Genomic DNA, 22346 nt, shown 5'->3' on the forward strand with positions numbered 1-22346 from the left:
ATGAAGCCTATGTCCTGTTCCACAGTCCTCTTACTTACATCCCACACTTTTGCTCTAAGACAATTACGAATAGATGAATTTCAATTCATTCAACCACATTTATGGAGTGCTTACAATGTAAGGGCCACTTTGCTGGATATGGTGGATGGACAGTACATAATAGTCCCTGCTTGGAAAGGGATGTGAACAGATTGTCCCAGAATAACTAAGAGGTTTTGATTTCAATGAGGGGATAAAGGTAAATTTCTTCCTTTTGTCTTGCATGGTCATGTGTACTTAGACAATTTTTTAAGGGACACTATCAAGTCTATCACTTATTAGGAGAATGCATTATTTCCTTATTACCTTTTTATAGTTTCATTTATATTGTTTTCCAACATAATTTCAGAAAATAGCAACTAAAAAGAGGGAAAAAGAAAGAAAGAAATGATGGAAGACTGGAAAGAGGGAAGAAGGAAGTGAGGAAGAAAGTAATGGAGGGAGCAAGGAAAGGAGGGAGGGGAGATGGAGGAAGGAGGGAGGGAGGAAGGAAGGACAGAAGGATGGAAGGAAGGAAGGAAGGAAGGAAGGAAGGAAGGAAGGAAGGAAGGAAGGAAGGAAGGAAGGAAGGAAGGAAGGAAAGAAGGAAATGTTGCAAAGATATTACTCATTCTCAAAGAGTGATCTTTAAAAAAAACGTCAGACTTACATATTTCTCGGTTGAAGATATCTGATTGGCAGACTTTCCTTCTCACATATGTTCTAGCTTTTGAAGTGGCTACAATCTGCCGTCATGACTCATGAAAATAGAAGCAGGAATAGACTCCTCAGATTTTCAATTTGGAAAGGACCTTAGAGGTCACAAACTCAGTGAAATTGTCACTGACTCAATGTTACACAGGGCCAGAATCTATATTAGATTCAAAGGCATTTAGGTCAAATAATATATAATATTTAATACCTAGGTGATCTTGGGCTAATTATTTAAGCTCTCCAGTTACTTTTTTTCTCATATCTAAAATGGGGATGGGAGTTGGAATAAATGCCTTCTAGGGGGCTCTACTGGCTGCAAATACATGATTCTAGGATTTCCAAATTTTTATAGGCGAAAGAGCCTTAAATTCTTGAAAGAGTTCACCCATTGTACAGAGTGCAATGTGCTATTTATATTGTGTCCCTTATGTAAAATCACCTTAGTATACTTAAACTGTTAATTATTCCTCATTGGATTCCTACCTAAAAATGCTGTACTGTCCTCCATTCATTTCTTCTTTTTGGGAAAAATTGTCATTTTCTAACTAAACTAACTTGAACCCTGTATAAGTCTATGATTTGTACAGATATTCAAGTACTTGTGTAATTCTGCATGACCCTTTGAACACGCCTAATCTGGCTAACTTGGAGTCTATTTCATCCCCTCCCACATGGTTTGAGGTAATTTTTTGATTAGCTAATTTGCATCTTTAAAAGTGGAAAGATTTTGCTTCCTTTTTGCCAGCATCTCTCTTTCCGTCATCCTTTTGGTGGCTCCTATATGTAGTATCTAGCATGGAAATCATGAACTGAACTGGTGTGAAGGAAGAGACTTTCCCTATTTTCCTGACTTTCCTGTTCCAAGAACTGCCCTGAGAAATTTGTTTCTGCTCTATATTATTTATCTTCAATTTCAGATTCCTATGGAATCAAGAGCTTGGGCCATGGCTAACCTTGGAATTAATTGCATTTTAGGTGATACAACAGCTATTTAAGCTGATCTAGATTTCAGGAAACTCCAGCTATGTCAGGAAGCTCTGACAAGTAAGCATGTCTAGGACTAAATATTGAAGAAAGATTAGAACCTCAAAACTTAAGAATTCCAAGAAGACTAAAGAACTTGAAGCTTTTCCATTCTCACCAATTCCTCCTTGTCCCTAATACAAATGTAGGGCATTGTTCTTCAACAATAGGGAGAAAAATCCCATACCACTGAACTTTGAGACAGGGATTACATTTTATTTATGTACACACACACACACACACACACACACACACACACACACACATATATATATATAACTATTGATTGTTTTTTAAATTTTATTTTAAATTTATAGTATTATTGATGCAACTTTGCTAGTTGGTCATTATTGTTCAGTCATGCAATCATGCCCAACTTTTGATTCTGAACTTATGGTTCATGGGTTTTGAATTTGCTTCCACTGACTTTTGAAAGGGACTGAAAAAAGTTTCAGCCAAAGGGAAGAATGTAACCCCAGGCCCAAAACACATTAGCATGGGACTTTTTGCTTATTGCTGAAGATCCATACCATATGTCTGCACTAGGAGTGAAGTAGAGCTGGTGAAAGAGAAAGAGCTCCAGTCTAGTCAATCTCTTCAGTCTTCTTGGCATTCTATCAAGTCTTCTTGAAACTTTAACTAGGCTCTAGTCCTAAGCACACTGACTTCTCAAGGGGCTTCCATACCAACTTAGTATTCTGCTGCAACATCCCATCTGACATTCTTGCTCCAGGATCATTAAGGATCAAACTTTGACACCTGAAACTAAGGAGAAGCATCACAGAACAGAAAAAAAAAAAATCCCAGGCTCACTTTTCAGTCAGAATTAAAAGGAGGTAAGTAGGGGAAGGGAAGTTCCTGCCTTCTCACCTATTCATGTCATGGTGTTCATTATGGGTACAGCAGATAGGAGTCATAAAAAATACACAGTCAAAGAGATGCCGGAAAGAGGAGTACTGCAAAAAAAAAAGTAGTAAATAGCCCAGTCTTATTATTTTTAAAGGATTTGGTAGCCAATCAAAGATGTTACCTCCACCCATGTGATAGGGGTGTAAGCTAAACTGGGCATGCTCAAAGAACCAGCCAGCATTACATTTCCATAAAAATGACAGTCTATTCTGCTTCTAATCAGTTCAAAAAGAAGTAAATGCTGGGTCATTTGTCATTGAAACTTTATTCAGGAAAGAGGCGAATCACTTTGTGTAATGTTACATGTACCTGAGAGAACAGCCTAAGTAGTTGAGCTTCCAACCAACATGCTATTATTTTTAACATCCAATAAATTACATAAATAAGAGAAGTGCAATGTTTATGAAATAATATAAGAGTATACCAGTGATATTTAACAACTGGGATCTTTGAGGGAAAATACATGCATGCATATTTTAAATTTTAAATTGCATAATCTTTTCTGAAGTCTCTATATTCAACAAAATAATAAGCCGAGTTCTGATTTGCAGTGAACTGACAATTTTTGAGGTGAAAACTATGTAAACTAACAATTTCACAGTTCTCTTTTCAGCAGAATGGAATGGATTATAGTACATCTCTGTTCCTATTTAAAGTTGCTTATTACCTAATGGATAAAGCTCCAACACCTTTACTTTAGACCCATTCTCTTCAAATCTGGGCCCACCTTACCTTTCCTGTCTTATCTCCCAATCTTCCCCAACAAGAATCTTCTTCGACTCAGAAACTTTCCAATGCCTGATTCCTTTGAACATGTGCTGAAATGTCCTTCCTCCATTCTTTTGTTCATATCATTCCCTTGACTAAATCTCCTTATTTTCATTTCTACTCAGCCTATCCACATCCTACTTTATCTTTCAAAGAGTAAATCAGAACCTACCTCTTCCATCCTTCTCTCACTATAGTAACCCTTATAATCACAGGATTATGAGATTTATACCTCAATGGTAATTTCTAAGCTATTTGTTACATCTACTTTCCTGTATAAATTCAAAAACTGAGACCCAGAAAAATTAAATGACTTGTCCAAGGTCACACAAATAATACATTTCTACTTTTGTAATATTTCTCATCTATGTCCTCTTCTGTCTTTAGAAGCTGCTATACTTATGGTTAAGGCCTTCCTTATCTCATTCCCTATCTATGGCAATAGTCTGGTGACTGGACACCCTGCTTCAAGTCTCTTCCCATTCCTATTCATTCTCCTCTTAGCTGCCAAGTTGATGTCTTTGAAACCTAGGCCTGATCACATCTCTACTGTATTCAACAAATGCCAATGGGTCTCTGTTGCCTCTAGGGTCAAAAACAAAATTTTCTATTTGTTTTTTTTTTTTTAGATTTTTCAAGGCAATGGGGTTAAGTGGCTTGTCCAAGGCCACATGACTAGGTAATTATCACGTGTCTGAGGTCGGATTTGAACCCAGGTACTCCTGACTCCAAGGCCAGAGCTCTGTTCACTGCGCCACCTAGGCACCCCCATTTGGCTTTTAATGCTCTTTATAAACTTGTGTCTCTTTTTATCTTCCAAGTCTTTTTATATTTTATTCACCTGCAAGTATTCAGAATGATAGTTTGCACTTTGTTGTTCAACTAGAAGAATTTTTACTTGCTTTTTAAAATAAAAGATGTTTAATGCAAAATTAACTTCCATTTGCTTTATAGAACATCATAAAAAGTAATTCAATATGTTACAAAAGATATTTTAAAACTTTGCTTCAATTATAGAAAGTATAAACAGATTACAGAACACAACTGGCACAATTATTCAAAATATCCAAAAGAAAAAGCTGGACTAAGACTTGCACCATAAAGCCTAAAACATAAGGTAAACTATAATTCTTTTTTTTTTTTTATTAACTACCAATACACACTTGGCTAAACCTAAAACTGGAATTGTCTGAGAACTCTCTGAGGCTTAGTTTCTATGCCTATGAAATGTAGTAGTTATCATGCTTATACTGTCTTCTTTAAAGGGATAGTGGAATTTTCATATTTTACAATGTAAACAAAATTAGTAACTAATACTAGGTACATGTGATTTTATTAATAATCATAACTATAACAATGTACATTATTGTAGCATGTAACTTTTTCATATATTCAAATTGTAGGCTATTGTGTAACCCTTGACTTCTTTGTATTCCTTATGTTAAGCTAATACAATGCCATCTCCATAAATGCTTCATAAGGATTGATTAAGTGACTGGAAGGATTTATTATTTATATTTTTACCTTCTGCATAACATGTTTACTGATTGTATATGACATTTTTGGCATCAAAATGCTAAAGTTCTCAGGATAAAAGTGAAGTAATTAATATTAAAAATTATAGATTTATAGGAACAATAAGAACCAGAGATATCAATTTGTAGTTTTAGGAAAGAAAATAGATTCATAGATTTGGGATTAGAAAAGACCTTAGAAATCAAATATGTTAACTCTTTTTTTTAATAACTGGGAAAACTGAAATCCTGAGCAAATAAATAATTTGTTCAGGTCACACAGATAGGAATCTATATTTGAAATCAAGTGCTCTGACAAAAAATAAATAATACTGTGCTTTTCTCTTGACCACTCTTCTTTTTCACAATATATTTACCTGATGTTCTCCCCACCCCACCCCGGCATTTCTTTCCCACAAAGGTTTCAATATAAAATCCTAAGTAGGAATTTTTGTATCTCAGTAACATAACCAGAGTTAGTCACATAAAACATACCTTTAATCTGAAAACTTTGTGACTTTTTTCATGGTGGAGCCAAGGTCAAAAACCCTGTACTCAAGGGAATCAGGCTGCTACTGAGTAGGCTGCTCCTGAGTAGGCTGCTATGGGGATCGGAGTGGGGGAGCCTCTCTTTTAGTTTAGCAACTTCTTGACTTCTCCTTCATTATCTGTCTTGATTATGTCCATGCCAGATAAGTGTAAAATTGAGCAGCATTCCTTTCAAAAGATTTTTAGATATAGGAAGAATTCACTTTCATCTATCATCAGTTAGCCTTCTGCTGATGCTGAAGTACTGAATTTATTGTCAATGTACACTAAATCTCATGTTCTAGAGCTGAGTCTCAAATATCCTACCCTGGTTCTTTAGTTTCTACCTCTTTCTTAAAAAAAACAAAATAAAACAGAACCAAAAAAATCCCTAAAACTAAAACCAAGTTTCCACTACATTTCCTACACCCCATCCTCAAAAATCAGCAATTTGCTTAGTTGTCTGTTTGGTAAAAGTCCCACAGAAGTCAGAATCTCTAAATCAAAAAAGAACTGTAATCAGTCAAAATCAGTCTTTAGGAAGATCTATAGGAACAGTGTAGATACTGTTTTTTGATCTGATGTATTTACTGCCCCAATTGGAAATTCCAAAGATCTATTTTCTCTCTTTCCTGTTGTCTTCAGATTTCCTAGCTACCTGAGGAATAGAAATGTCAGTGTTAGAGATTAAACAGGTCATCTGAAAATAGGACCTTGGCTCTTTTCCATACTTTAAAATTAGTTCCTTTTTAGATAAGAGGGAATGTTTCTAATTAACTCTTCAGAAGCTTAGAAGAAAGTTCACTAGCTGAAATTTTAGGAGACAAGATTTCCAGATGTTTAATAAATGATCCCTGAATATTCTCATGCCTTTATATTGATATTTGTCCATGTAGGCCAAGCCAGAACATCACAAAAAAATTGATACCATTCTTTTGTCTTAAACAACAAAAGTCATTAAGGAAATGATAAATTTTCAGAAAAACTAGACTGTCCATTTACATGTCCCAAATTTATCAAATTGATGCTAGTCTTTTTACTTCAATTGGACTTTGAATCTGGTATGAGAACATATGAAACTGTTTTTTTATGTATTTTGATGTATTCTCTCCATAGCCATCTTCAAAATGGTTATGATATTGCTGTGTTATTTTTTGCAATTCTCTAATGAATTAATATCTTAATCATTTAAATATTCATTTGGAGATATATGACTAATAATTAGTTTACATTTATGTGGTGTTTTAATTTAAAGCTTTACCTACAAAATCTAAGGTGATCTTTGCAACAGCCTTCCAATTTGAAATAAGTATTACAGTTCTTTTATAATTGAAGAAATTCAGGTGATAGAGGTGAATAAATTGTCCATTATCACACAACTCGATAGGATCTCAAAACAGGCCTTTCTTAACTCCAAGGCACAATACCAGAATTTCTTTGAAATTGAAATGAATACCAGTATTTTCATCATATCTACTACTGAACTGACAGATTTAAAATTTTAATTCATCATATTCAAATCTTCCATTCAGAACCAATGTTGTCTCCTCCCATGCACTGTTTTTATCTTTATTCAAACAACCTCACTACTGGCTTATTCTAACAAGTTTTTTGTTTTTGGCCATCTGTCTGTGATACCATGGAATCCATTCTATTAGTTGGCGAGCCATTTAAGTTATATTTTTTTTTCCTTGCTACAACTCCTACTAAGCCTATTTTCACTGGCCTGCTTACAGTTCATTACATGTGACATGACAATTCTCAATTATGCATTTCTGGTGACAGTCTCCTATGAATGGAGAACTCCTCATTTCCTCTGGTTTCCTTCAGGATGCAGAGTTCCTCCTTCATCCTGGAGACTTCCTTTTTCTCTGCTGCTAGGCTCTTTTGCATCAAAGTTTATATTGCTTTTACATTGTATCTATATTTTTATGTTCATAATTATTTGCTTTTTGGTAGCTTGTCTAGGATGTGATGGAATCCATTCTATTATTTGGAGAGTATTATTCTATTAATTTTATATTTTATGTTCTATTATTTTTTTCCAAGACAGTTGGAGTTAAATGACTTCCTTAGGATCACAACTAGTAAGTGTCAAGTGTCTGAGGCCAGATTTGAGCTCAAGTCCAGGGCTGGTGCTCTAGCCACTGTGCTATGTAAGCTACCATCTATGTTATTTTTTTCCCTCACTAAAAATCTTACCAAACATATGTTACAATCTAAGGATGAGGGCTCTCCCCCACTGGAATAGGAACTCCTTAAAAACAGGTACTATGTTCTTACCATTCTTGTTTCCATTGCATTTAGCACAGGAAATTGCATTTGGTAAATCTTTATATTATCCTGTTTATTGATTGACTGGTAATTCTCGTGATAAATTGTTTTCAATTCCCTCAGAGTTTATTGACTCCAAAATGACTTCATTTTTAATTTTTCGTTTAATTTATTAAATGTATCATCTCTTTTTTCCTCTTACCTGGCTTCATCAAAGTGAATGCCTTTTTTTTCCTTCCTTTTTTTCCCTCAAAAGAAATCTCCAAGAAATGGGAGATTTTGAGAAACCGCATACAATAAGAAATCATGAGTTTAAAGAAAGGAAGATATTTACTATTCACTCTTCAACATATACATTATAAATGAGTACAGAGAGTTAGTTTTTTTGAATATTTCATTCTCCTTTGCATACTAAATTAGTGACCACTTTGGATTCCCATAATTAAGCATATATTTTCCATATAATAGAATGTTTAATGTCTTGAATTTATAAATATAAATAAGATTTAAAATGAGGAGAAAATAAAGATAGGGTTTCTTGTTTAACTTTTTAGATGCATAATTTCATATGAAATATTTTCCCAAGGTTAATTTAATTGCACATTTCTATGGAGCATATTAATTACCTCAAAAGAATAAAAATTGTAAAGATCCTTTTTTTTTCATTTATCATGCTTTTAGATGCAGTCAAGTTTGTTAAGTGACTTGTCTAGGATCACAGAATTAGTAAGTGTCAAGTGTCTGAGGTCAGATATGAATTCAGGTCTTTCTGACTCCAGGGCTATGCCACCTAGCTACCCCAATTCTAAAAACTCTTGCCATATGAGCATTGGTTGAAGGAACCAGGGCTACTTGAAGAATAGAAAACTCAAAGGGAATTTGAGAGCTTGCTAAAAGCATTAGAAGGGTTATATAGAAGAGGGATTAGCCTCATTCTGTGTGATTCCAGAGAGCTGGGCTAGAAGCAATAAATGGAAATTGGAAAGTGGTAAATTTAGATTTAATATCAGGAAAACAAACAAAAAAAAGCCAAACATAAAAATAAAACAAGTCACCCCCCCCCAAAAAAAACCCTTTTCTAACCAAAGAATTATCCATAGTAGAATTGATTATGTTGGGATTTGTGAATTTCTCCTCCTCATAAGATGTCTTCAAGAAGAGTGTGGGCTGTTCTTTTCTTGGGTATATTATTATAATAAGGATTTCTTTTCAACTATACTGAATTAGATAGGCACTGAGGTCCCTTCCAATGGTATAATTCTGTGATTCAGTTTTCGGGGTCTACAAATCCTTTTTCCTCTATGCAGTCATCTGTACTGAAGACATTTCTTCTGGTCAAGAAATCAATAAATATCCACTTGTTCTTATGGTAATATAGATTCCTCACAGTTCCAACTAAAATCTCAGGCTTCCCTAAGCCCTCTTAATTTTAATTCCTTCCTTCTCTTAATTATTTCCTATTTATGCTATCTATAACTTGCTTTGCATATATTTGTTTTCATATTTTCCCCTCCCCTACCATTAGAATGTAAACTCCTTGAGGGTAAGGAGTGCCTTTCATATCCTCAACATTTAACATAGTGCTCTGCACATAACAGATACATAATAAATATTAGTTAATTTATTAATTGATGGAGCTATCATAAAATAACTAAAATTTGGCTAGAATTGAAAGGATCCTGTTTTGTCAACTACTCCAGTACTCCATTCAATTTAAGAATCACTTCAGGAACATTCCTAACACACATTTTTGTGCTTGTATTTTACTGGTAGGTATCTCAACAATTTAATTTAATATACTATTATTAAACACTTATGTGAAGACAGTATTCAAGGTTCTGAAGATACAAAGACAAAAACAAAATAATCTAAGGAGTTTACATTTTAAACTACTACCTCATGAATCATCTAATTCCAATTTTGGAAAGCCTGAATCATGGAAAAATGCTTCTGAACACTGATGTGATATTTCTTTATAGGACCCCAATCCTTTTTCATCTTTAAAAATTTGGGTAGTGTTTCTTCTACAGAGAATACCTTTGTGAATGTTTGTGTATGTGTGTGTGTGTGTGTGTGTGTGTGTGTGTGTGTGTGTGTGTGTGTGTGTGTGAAATTAAGGTGTTATTGTTCAATGATTTTAAATTATGTCTGACACTTTGTTTGTGGTTTTCTTGCCAAAGAGGTTAGAATCATTTAACATTTTCTTTCCAGTTCATTTTACAGATGAGGAACTGAGGCAAATAGGATCAAGTGTCTTACCCAGGGTTACAGAACTAGTAAGGAACTGAGGTCACATTTGAACTCAGGAAGGTGAATTTTCCTGAATCCAGGTCTGGCACTCTAGCTATTGTGCTATCTAGTTGTCCTTAAACTTAACTTGCGCATAAACTCAGAACATTAATATTTCTAAAATTTCTGTTGTTTATTACAAAGGAAGAAGAAGGAAAGATGAAAAACAGGAATTTTTTTACATCACTGTTGCTTCCCAGACTTAATGAGCTCTTTCAAGGTGGTGACTTTGATGTTGTAATAAAACAATATAACATTACAATCAATAGCTACAGCTGAGAGCTATAATGTCACATATGCATATTTTATGCCTTCTGATAATTGGAATCAGTATCCATCTTTGGTGAGTAAAGTGGAGCTAAGAGATAAGAAGGGTGCCCACATCAATCTTGCATTTCAGAAGCATACCAATTATTTAATCTATCTAACCTCTGTCATCTATCTGTTAAGAGGAATCCCATGTCAGTGGAAGATTACACTAATCACATGATTTTTATTTCTGGTATAAAATATATGTTCTATCTTTGCCTATTACTTTTCTTTAAAAAAATCCTTTAAAGAAATTCCTGATAATATTTTTGAGTCTTTGTAGCTGCTTAGCATGAACTGCAGACAAACCTATTTGGTAGATCAGAAAACCCATTATCTCCCAACTCCCTCTGCTTTTATCTAATCTACTTCCACCTTCATTTGCTTAAATAACTCACACATATTCCCCGGAAATGGGAAATTTGCTTGGAAAGATTCTGATAATAATAGAATACTGAGTATATATAAAAAAAGTCCATGCCATTTTTTGATAGATGTTTGAACTATTGCATTAAATTATCAATATTCTGTTAAGACCTTCAACAATTCAAGCTTTAAAAAAATTGAGTTTCCCTGTTTTTCCAAGGTTAGACTACAGTGCCCACACATAGCCCCAAATCTAATACTGATTAGCAGAGACTTCCTTTTCTTTTTAAACTGTGTCAGTTCAATCCCTCTTATGCAGCCTAATGTCTCTCTGCTACTAGGCCTCATTATACTGGTACTGGATTTAGTATGGATATATGATTGCCTTTAACCCTACCAGAATTCACACTTTCTTTATGTAGGTGATCCAACCTCAGCATCTCAGTATTAGAGTAATCATAAGTGATCATAGGTATTAGCCTCTACACCCAACTAAAAGCCTATCTTCCAATTAACCCAATAATTTTTATTTTCCTTGATATCCTCAAAGCTCAGAAATATATTCTCATTTTGAAAGAAGACCAACACTTATGTTGACTGCTGGAAATTCTTTTCAATCTTTGTTATGCCACAGCAATTATTCATATCCTTTCATCTAAAAACCTTTACTTAGCAAACTTGGAAAGGGTCATTGTGGAATTAAGGAAGACTAAATTTCTTTCAACATTCATAATATCTATTTTTGCCTTCAAATGAACTTGGAATAAGACAGAAAGAGCCAGGTGGAGCTTTGACCTTCATCTTATTATTTTGTTTTATAGTCCTTACTTTGCTATTTAACTATGCCATCGACAAAATTGCTACTCTTACAACAGAAGAAAAATAGAAGCAATTTTCTTCTGTTTTGGGGACTCCTGTATTTTGTTTGCTTCAATTTCCCAGCTCTGCAAGCCTAGAGCTCCCCTTTCTATAGAAAGAATATTTTATTATATCCAGGAGGTCAATACCCAAATGAGGATAGTCATCATGTAAAAAGATTACTATTCCCAGAGGGTTGAAGACATGCATCCTGGTAACTAATCCAGGCTGATTTCTGAGCCAGTTTTAACTAATGTTTTCTAAAGCTCCTGTTTTTTTTCACATTTCGTTCTTAATGCAATCATTTCTTTCCTAAAAATATGATACATTCATTTAATGATATGATATGATACATTAATTTAATAAGAATTTATTAAATGTATAGAACTTGCCAGGCATTATACTATGTCCTAGAGTAATACAGATAAAAAAGAGAAGTTGTTCACAAATAACATATTTTACTGATGGAGGGAAAACTGATATAGATCAGTTACTACAAATAGAGATGAATAGAGATAGATAGATAGATAGATAGATAGATAGATAGATAGATAGACAGATAGACAGATAGATAGGTGTATGGATGGATAAATGGATGGATAGATAAATTTATTGATAGAGAATAAATACAGATTAATATGGGAGGCTTGGAGAGAAATAATAAGAATTCAAGCCAAACCATGAGAGAACCTAGGAATTTTGGAGGAATATATGAGGTGGGATCACAGTCTAGGTAAGAAAGAGAGCCTATGAAGAGGCATAGAGATTGGAGGTGGTGTGCTGTGTATAAGAAACAGTAGGTTAGTTGGCCTGGAAAGTAGAATTCATGGACTAATGTGAAATAAACCTGGAAAGGTAGACTGGAATTCTTTGCATCAAAATTCCCATTTCCAAACTGAAGAGAATATATTTCATCCTAGAGGCAATAGATTCGGTAGAAGTGAGGGCCATGGTCAGAACTAACTGGCTAACATTCTTGGTACCTGAACATGATCATTAATGAATGCTAAAGGAATTTGGAGTAGAAAGGCAAAAAAGACAAAATGGTATTTGTCAGGAGTTGTCTTCCTTAAATGTTTGAGTTATAAAAAGCAGTGTGCCAATCTGTACTACTTACATCCCCTTCCTGAAGTTTTACTCTTTCCTAAAGAAAAACTGGGAGCAGACGTTTACCATGTGGAGAGCACACTTGAAATGCATTTGGCAGTAAGCAAAGGCTAGAGCAGCAGATGATGTCATCTATGCATTGCATCTGTTCCCGAATACCAACGGCATCATTTCTACAAGACTTTTCCATATTGAAAATTGCAAAGGTTCCCGCTGTGCTGTTCCTTTTGGAAAGTTGGCTGCTATAGAGTGTTTAATTAAGTATTTTCAAACCATCCTTTTGTAGGCCTGTTCCACTTTAGCTAAAGTTATGACAGCTTGTCACTGTTAGTTTAAAAAAAGGATCCATAGTTTATTCTTTTTTTTCACAAACATAAAAGATTAGTATTTTTAAATGAAATAAAATAGCAGATCTCAGAGTTGCAGAAAGGGTGAGCTAGAGTGTGTGTCCATGTAGAAAAGATCTAAATAAAATGTCTTGTTGGTTTAAAATAATGATCAGGTTGTGAAAATATCATCCATAAGTGTTATAGTTATAAATATAGTTTTATCTTAATAAAGATGATTCATTTTTTTATAGAACTGCAATGCCATCTAATTTTTCCATACTACAACTCTCCTTGCTGTAAGCATGCATTAAAGATACCCACTTATTTGGAAGACTTTCTATCATAGGTTTGACCAAAGGTAATTTCACTTTCGAAGCTATATAATACATTTCATGGATATCTTTTAAAATAGTGTTTCACACAGGTTTTCTTTCCTTCTCAACTCTGGTTTCCAAACTCCTCCTCCTAATTGTTTAGAGACCAAGGCAAGAGAGTCACCCTCAATTTATTTTTACTTCCTCTCAAATCCCACTGAACATAAGTGAACAATTAAGTTTTCTCAAGTCTTATTTGAATCACAGAAATATTTCCCTCATATTGTAAATCATGATTTTGAATTTATTCTCCTTCAAATAATATTATTTCATAAATCTTTGACAAAAAGAGAATTTATTTCCATCTCATACATCCCCACCCCCTTAAACATTAGGAGAGATATAGAGGACTTCACAGGTTTTAATACTTTTAAAAATGGTTTCACAATCCAATCATCATATCCTAAAGACTAGACTTAGAACCAACCTTTGTAAATTAGCTGAAACACACTGCTGAATCTAGAAAGTATAATGGTATAAACACTGCATTATTGAGTTTACAGATCTGTAGAGATTCCACTTATTGTCTTTGATAAATGTAATTGTTTTTGTATTCAGCCATGACATCTGCCTTTGTAATATCACTAATGAAAAAATCAATAAAATCCAAGGGATATTTTCTTCTCTATTTTTTTTTCTTCCTGAAAACATTCAGTTGGAAGGAATGCAGTTGAGAGAAGGCCAGTGCACACAGCTGGCTTCAACAATTTCAACTTTCGCAATACTACGTCTGTAAAAGCGGCCCAAGAATCTTTGAACAGGATGTAATCAACCTCAGATCTACAGAGAGCCACTTTGAAAATGATTTCAGCTGCCAAAAAAATAATGTCATTTACAAGCAGCTCTTCCTATGTCCAATTAAGCAATAGCCAAACATGTTAGAAAGGGAAGAAAAGCTTCTGTAGGGAAGCTAGGAGCAGTGTGAGAGAGCTAGAGACCTGATGCAGCCTACCCAAAGGAAAACAAAACGAATGTGCAGAGAATCTTAAGGAAAATAAGAATTCATTCCAAAAGACCCATCGAATGTGAAGAGATTCATATCAACCACTTCCAGGAGACAAATGGTAAGTAACCCAGTACAAAAGAGGATTATTTGGCACCATTTGTTTTCTGTCACTTTGCCTGTAAATGCTGATTGTTCTCTCTCCACAGTATTTATAAAAGACCCCAATCTTGGTCATTTCAAAATACTCACCAACTTCTTTCCTTGGGGGAGGAGAGGGGAGGAAAAAGGAGAGGGGGGATGGAGAATCTTAGAAAATGACCATTAAATAAGTTTTGGTAACAAGTAGACAAGCAAATAGGCAAACACTTACCTCTATCCTATCTCTGCAGCTCAGCCTTGGGTTAGATGGGAAAAAAAGGAAGACTAAGTAGAAGAGCTTCTCTAAATTTACCAGCAAGAAGGGACCTGGGATGCTTGTCCTTTAAGTGTCTCTAAACATGGTTTGCATAGCTGGATCTCGGCTTATCTGTACTTTTCTGCTTTCGCTTCCATACATGGGTCTGTTCCCAACAGTAACTTCAAGCTGTCGAAAAGGAGTTATCTGGCAGCCTTTAGCTTCAGCCAACACATGAATGATAACATATAGTTCTATATGCTTGGGAGCATATAAATTTGCCTATAGAGTCTACACATATACATTTATGTATATCTATTTACACACACACACACACACATACACACACACACACACACACACACACACACACACACCTTTTGATATAGCACATTTTTTCACCCTGCCATGGTGACTTTTGGAATTAACTTGAGATGATAAAGTGGAAACAACACAATTTGAATGCAGAGGACCTGAATTCAAATCCTAGCTCTTTGACTTCTTTCTTTCTTTCTTTCTTTCTTTCTTTCTTTCTTTCTTTCTTTCTTTCTTTCTTTCTTTCTTTCTTTCTTTCCTTCTCTCTCTGTTCCTTCCTTCTTTCCTTCCTTCCTTCCTTTCTTCTTTTCTTCCTATACTTGTAGGTGCTCTTTATAAAAGCCCTGATTGGATCAGAGTTAATGAAAATAGCAATTGTTTCTGTTTTGGTCAGAATTTATGAGAGTCTTCCTCTTTTGGACTGATTTTTTTGAGGGGTGGCTATGCAAAAGATGCTCCTTGCTTTTTTTTTCTTTTTTACTTACCTTAGTCATTGAGATACCTCAATTTCTTTTTTCTTTTTTTTTATTGAAGTGGCCATTCTTAGCCTCTTTGCCTCATCTCTCTCTTATCTAACTTTAATGACTAAATGAACATTGCTTCAGTCAAACTTGGAAAGACTTGGCATCCTGGACCATTTGAAGTCTTCCTGATTCATATCTGACCACTGAACCCAGATAATTCTGGAGGAAAAAGTGATTTTGCACAGAATCCCCCTCACTTAAGTTCAATTCACTTGCATGCCATGGCATTACCTCTTTGATGTCATGGACTTCTAGAATGAAGGATAAACAAAAACCACAAAACCACAATAGAACTTTTTTAAATTTAATTTTATTTGAGGCAATGGGGTTGTGTCTTGCCCGAAGTCACACATCTAGGCAATCACCAAGTGTCTGAGGTTGGATTTGAACTCAGATCCTCCTGACTCCAGGGCTGATGCTCTATCCACTGTACAACCTAGCTACCCCAAAACCACAATGTAACTTTGAACAAATCACTTGACCTCTCTTGTTTTTAGTTTCTTCATCAATAAAATAAGGGAATTGGGTTAAATAAAATTAAGGACCCACCCAACTATAAATCTTTCCTCCTCTGACAGAAGTCCTTTTCAAATTTTATATATAACATACTATTCTAGATTTTTTCCCATACAGTTGTGGAGGTTTTCTTTTCTTTTTAGAATTACATGGATTATGAAATGATTCTATTTAATCACTGATGTTATTTCTTACAAAATTTCATGAAATAAAGGAAAGAGTAATACCATTGCTAAATAAAATATATCTGATTTCTATCACTGTTTTTATATTTACAAGACAGTTATATTTGTACAAACTGAACAAATCTTTATTATTATTAATTTCCTACTGTGGACAGGCATTATGTTAAATGCTAAGATTATGGGGTAATTAACATAGAAAAACATATGTAGACAAAAAAATAAATGCAAACTGATTTTTTGAGTTAGTATGGTGATCAGGAAAGATATATGAGATATATAATATAGAAGATAATATATAATATAGAAGATATGTAATATGTAAGTACTGGTAATTGATAGGAACAATCTCTTCTAAGATGAAGACATGAGGAAGGTGGAGCTAAGTATATATAAAAGATCTAGTGTTTTATTTAAGCTAGATATGAATTAGAGTATGGGACTTGGGATCAAGAACACCTGAGATCAGATGTGTTCTCAGACTCCTACTGTGTAATATTGGACAAGTCACTTAACTGCTGTTTGCCTCAGTTTTCTCAACTGTAAATCAGAATAATAACAACATCTATCATGCAAAGTTATTGTAAGAGTTAAATGAAACATCTATACAAAAGGGCTTAGCACTTTGCCTGGTACATATTTGGTGCCACATAAAAGTTCATTCCTCCCTCCTCTTCCTCTTAAAGCATTTAAAAGATGGAGGGTCAAATATGAACAACAGCAAAGATAGCAGTGAAGGATAGCTTGGACAGTTAGGAGGCACAGTAGATAGAGTACCAGACTTGAAATAAAAAAAGACTCAATTTCCTAAGTTCAAAAATGGCCTCAGACACTCACTAGCTGTGTGACCCTGGGCAAATCACTTAACCCTGTTTGCTACAGTTTCCTCATCTGAAAATGAACTAGAAAAGGAAATGGCAAACCACACTGGTATCTTTGCAAAGAAAAACTCTAAAATAGGATCCTGAAGAATTGGACATGACTGAAACCATTGAACAACAAAAGGACAGTTTATCTGGATTGTAGAGAAGTGATGAGTAAGAAGCCTGGAAAATAAGGAAGAGGCCAGATTGTGAAGAACTTTAAATGTCAACGGATTTTATATTTGACTATAGATTAAAGAGGGAACCATTGGAGAAGGGAAGTGTCATGACTTTGTTATAAGGTTCATTGAATGAAGATCCATTATAGCATTCAGAGAAGAGTGAGAAAGCAAAGGATCAAGTAACCATTAGATCACAGACTTGGAGCTGAAAGGGATCTTATAGACATCTAGTCCAATATCTTCATTTTCCAGTTCAGAAAACTAATACACCTTAGTAAAATTAAGGTGTATAAGGATTAGAAATTTGCCAAAGACCATATAGATTGCTAGTGATAGAAAAGGCATTAAAGGTATTACATCTGACTCCAGAATAGTTGTACTTAAAAAAAAATAATTATTTTAATTATATGTAAAGATATTTTTCAGCTTTCATTTAAAAATATTTTTAATTACATATAAAGATACTTTTCAACATTTCATTTTTTTTGGTAAAATTTGGGGTTCTGCATTTTTGCACCTCTTGACCTTCCCTCCCCCATCTTCATACAGTGAATAAGCTGATATAGGTTTCACATGTACAAACATTAATATTCATTTTGTAAGATTCTCTCCCTCTTACTCTTCCCTCCCCCTGCCCTAAGATAGCAAGGAATCTGATATAGTTTATACATTCACAATCATGTTACACATATTTACAAATTAGTAACTCTGTAAAAGAAGATTCAAGCAAAAGAGAAAAACCATGAGAAAGAAAAAAAAGAAAAAATTTAAAAGAAATAAAAATAGTAAACTTTGGTCTGCATTCAGACTGTATAATTCTTTCTCTGAAAGTGGATAGCATTTTCCAGCGCAATTTTTTAGAAGAATTTTTTTTCACTGCATTGTTAAGAAGAGCTAAGTCTGTCATAGGTGATCATCATGTAATGTTGCTGTTGGTGTCCATAATATTTTCCTGCCTCTACTCCACTCATAGTTGTACTTTTTAAAATCATATTATATGTTGGTAAGCTTCATATTGTTGTTATTTCAGACAATTCATGGCCCCATATGCTTGACAAAGTGACTTGACAAAAGTGACTTTCCATTTCCTTCTCTAGCTCATTTTACAGAGAAGGAAACTGAGGCAAACAGAGTGAAGTGACTTGTCAGGTTCACATGGCTACTAAGTGTCTGAGGCTGGATTTGAATTCATAAAGAGGAATCTTTCTGATTCCTTAGTGCTTGCCAAAGAACATATAGATTGTTAGAGGCAGAAGATACAATAAAGCTACTCTGCTTGACTCCAGAATAGTTGCACTTAAAAATAATCAATTAATTATTCTATTTATATATAAAGATAGTTTTCAGCTTTCATTTTAAAAATATATTTTATTTCTTCCAATTACATGTGTCTGCCTTTGAAAGCTTCATGGACAAACACAATAACTGCAACCAAGATTGGAAGAAAGGCAGAAATCTGGGAAACAATTTTACAGGCAGTGTTTCTGATAAAGGACTTATTTCTCAAATACATCGAGAACTGAGTCAAATTTATAAGAATACAAGTCATTCCCCAATTGATAAATGATCAAAGGATATGAGCAGGCAGGTTTCAGATGAAGAAATTAAGTGATCTATGATCACACAAAAATTCCATAAATCTCTATTGATTAGAGAAATGCAAATAAAAACAACTCTGAGGTATCACCTTAAACCTATCAGATTGGCTAATATGACAGAAAAGCAAAATGATAAATGGTGAAGAAAATGTTGGAATCCCAAAGAATTGTTGGGGGGAGTTGTGAACTTATTCAACCATTTTAAAGAGCAATTTGGAATATAAGCCCAAAGGGTTATATAATTGTACATACTCTTTGATATAGTAATGTCACTATTAGGTTGGTATCTCAGAGATAAAAAGGAGAATTTAGGTAGGAACTCGTCTTTTTGTGGAGGCAAAGAATTGGAAATTGAGGGGATACCCATCACTTGGGGAATGGCTGAACAAGTTGTGATAAATGATTATAATGGATGTAATATTGTGGCTGTAAGAAATGATGAGCAGAATGATTTCAGAAAAACCCAAACAACTGATATGAACTAATGTTGAATGAAGTATGCAAAAAATTGTACTCAGTAACAGTAACATTGTGTGATAATCAACTTTAATAGATCAGCAATGCAACAATCCAAGAAAATTCCAAAAGACTTGTGATGAAAAATGGTATTCACATCCAGAGAAAGAACTATGAAATATGAATGCAAATTGAGGTATATTATTTTCATGCTATTTTTTTCTTTTTTGTTTTTTTTTGTTTTCATTCTGATTCTTCTTTTCCAACAGCACTGATGTGGAAATTAGTATGACATAATTGTATTTGTATAATCTATATAAGTTTGCTTGCCATTGGAGAGTGGGAAGGGAAGGAGGGTGGGAGAAAAAATTGGAACTCAAAATTTCATTAAAATGCATGTTGATCTCTGAGGTACCACCTCACACCTCTCTGACTGGCCAAGATGACCAAAAAGAACAATGATCAATATTGGAAGGGAATGTGGGAAACCTGGGACACTAATACATTGTTGGTGGAGCTGTGAACTCATCCAACCTTCCTGGAGAGCAATTTGGAATTACGTCCAAAGGGCAACAAAAATGTGCATATCCTTTGATCCAGCAAATTCAGGTCTATACCCTGAAGAGATTATGAAAAAGGGTAAAAACATCACTTGTAAAAAAATATTCATAGCAGTCCTGTTTGTGGTGGTAAAGAATTGGAAATTAAGTGAATGTCCTTCAGTTGGGGAATGGCTTAGCAATCTGTGGTATATGTATGTCATGGAACACTATTCTTCTATTAGAAACTTGGAGGGATGGGAATTTAGGGAAGCCTGGAAGGATCTGCATGAACTGATGCTGAGTGAGATGAGGAGAACCAGCACCCTAACAGCCACATGGGGGTAATGATCAACCTTGATGGACTTGCTCATTCCATCAGTACAACAATCAGGGACAATTCTGGGCAATCTGCGATGAAGATTTCTATATATCCAGAGAAGGAACTGTGGAATGTGAACAAAGACCAAAGACTATTATCTTCAATTTAGGGAAAAACACGTTATCTTATTATGTAATTTTTCTATCTCTTATACTTTATTTTTCTTCCTTAAGGATATGATTTCTCTCTCATCACATTCAACTTAGATCAGTGCATACCATGGAAACATTGCAAAGACTAAGAAACTGCCTTCTATGGGGGAGGGAGGAAAGCAAGAATAGGGGGAAAAATTGTAAAACTCAAAATAAATAAAATTTATCTTTAAAAAATGCATGTAGAATACTTTCTTTGCATGTAATTGAAAATTATTAATAAGTTGATTTAAAAAAAGGATGCTTCATGGAGAAGTTAAGATAAAGGCCTTTCTAGAACTTGAACAATCACTGCTTTTTTTAGTAGACTAAGAAAAGGGAAGAGGCATAGTGAAATGTTTTGAAAAGACATCTATACTTAAAGTCAGGAGGTCTAATATATAGTTTCAGTTTTAGATCTGTCTCTTTGAGCTTCAGTTTTCTTACCTATAAAAGTGTGCTATAAGAGAATGCTAGACCAGTAATATCTGAGATGTCTTCCTAGAAACTTTTGAAGGGAGTTAATATGAATTTTTCCCCTTAATTGCAAAGAATTCCTCACCTACAAATAACCAATTAACTTCATCCTTTTTATTGCAAATTCATTCAGAATTCATCTAGGAAGAACTAGTTGTTGTATGACTCATTCTTCTACTGCTAAGATATGGATTTTTTCTTCTTCTTTCAAGACTTTTGCCTGCTAACCCCGCTTTCTCCATCCTAACTATATTGATACTCCATCACCTTTATCCTCTGAAATTTTACCCTTAGTCTTAGTCTACAATTCAGATGGAGTAAGGGGAGGAAAGCTTTTAAATTCTTGTTTTCCCCATCTCTAGCAGTTTATGCACCCTTGTGGAGCATACCTCCAAGACTTTGTGTATGCTTGTGGCCTTTTTCTCTTCTAGAGAATTTCTGGAAAGAGCAGAAATCTTAGGCATTAACAATGAATGATGGTCATGAGAAGGCGAGCTAATGTCTTGAACCTAGGAATCAAGAAGACACAAAAACCCCAGAAAGGGACCAAGGCTCTGAGGAGTCTTCTAAGTGATTTTCCTGGAAATGAAGCTCTAGCTCCCCAAGTCCTCCATCTATAGCTTTCATTCTGAACCTTCTACCTTGAATTCTATTGAAGCCATTATCTTAAACCTCATTTCTTGTTTTATTTTTAAAGAGCTAATAATTACTATTCCAATGCAGGTGAACTGATGTGTCCCTGGCACTCTGAATTGTAATCCTGAAGGTATTTCCCTGGAGAGACATTATTTCACATGGTTGTAGACTAATGGGAGTACTGTTTATCATGGGATAGATAAGGATTTGGGGCTTGGTCTAATAACCTAAACATTGGATCTTAGGATTTAGGGCTAAGTGGCCTCTCAGAGGTTAATCAATCAATAATCTTACTTTAAAGATGAGAAAATCGAGACTTTGATAGTTAAGGTCACACAGATAACAAATGTTAGAGGTTTGAATAACATTCTCCCCACCTCCGCTGTAAATGGGAAAATATATTCCACCTTAAAAACCAACATTTGGAGAAACATAGTCTCTTGGTTGTTTGGCATCTGTCTATAGCTATAGTTGGCAAGGGTAAACTATTCTAGTTTGCATGAATTAAAGCTAGGATTTCATGGGGAAATGAGGTCAGGTACTTAGCAGGGATCTGGCAAGGAACTTCTCAGCAGTTAGTGCACTGGATACTTTGGAATATAAAACAACCTGGCTGCATGTTGGAAGGAACACTTGACTTGGAGTCATTTAGAATTCAGTTAAGATCCTTTTTTCAGATACTTAACTGTGTGACTCTGAACAAGTCACATTACCCCCTCTTATTGTCAATTTCTTCACCTGTAAAATGGGAATAAGAATCGCCCCTACATCAGTATTGTTTTGATGGTCAAAAAGGTAATATATGTAAAGTGCTTTGAAAAGTTT

The 22346-nt window shown here is 34.6% G+C and overlaps 1 protein-coding gene and 1 long non-coding RNA gene across 12 annotated transcripts in view; one reads left to right on the forward strand and one right to left on the reverse strand.

Moving 5' to 3' along the window:
• Positions 1–14827, reverse strand: part of SLC8A1 (solute carrier family 8 member A1) — a 454080-nt gene extending 439253 nt beyond the window's left edge. For 5 of the 6 annotated variants that reach the window (XM_074204475.1, XM_074204442.1, XM_074204458.1 and 2 more), the window contains exon 1: positions 14697–14826. The gene's annotated coding sequence lies outside the window, so the exon portion shown is untranslated. Of the gene's footprint in view, positions 1–14696 lie in introns of all 6 variants that reach the window. The other variant, XM_074204467.1, reaches the window with a different exon arrangement.
• LOC141500918 (uncharacterized) overlaps positions 14052–22346 on the forward strand; it is a 78672-nt gene continuing 70377 nt past the window's right edge. For 2 of the 6 annotated variants that reach the window (XR_012472075.1, XR_012472076.1), the window contains exon 1: positions 14052–14444. This is a non-coding gene — a long non-coding RNA (uncharacterized LOC141500918). Of the gene's footprint in view, positions 14445–19453; positions 19553–22346 lie in introns of all 6 variants that reach the window. The other 4 variants (XR_012472078.1, XR_012472079.1, XR_012472082.1 and 1 more) reach the window with 3 other exon arrangements.

The sequence above is a fragment of the Macrotis lagotis genome, chromosome 1 (genome assembly GCF_037893015.1).
Source record: "Macrotis lagotis isolate mMagLag1 chromosome 1, bilby.v1.9.chrom.fasta, whole genome shotgun sequence".
Classification (NCBI taxonomy): domain Eukaryota; kingdom Metazoa; phylum Chordata; class Mammalia; order Peramelemorphia; family Peramelidae; genus Macrotis; species Macrotis lagotis.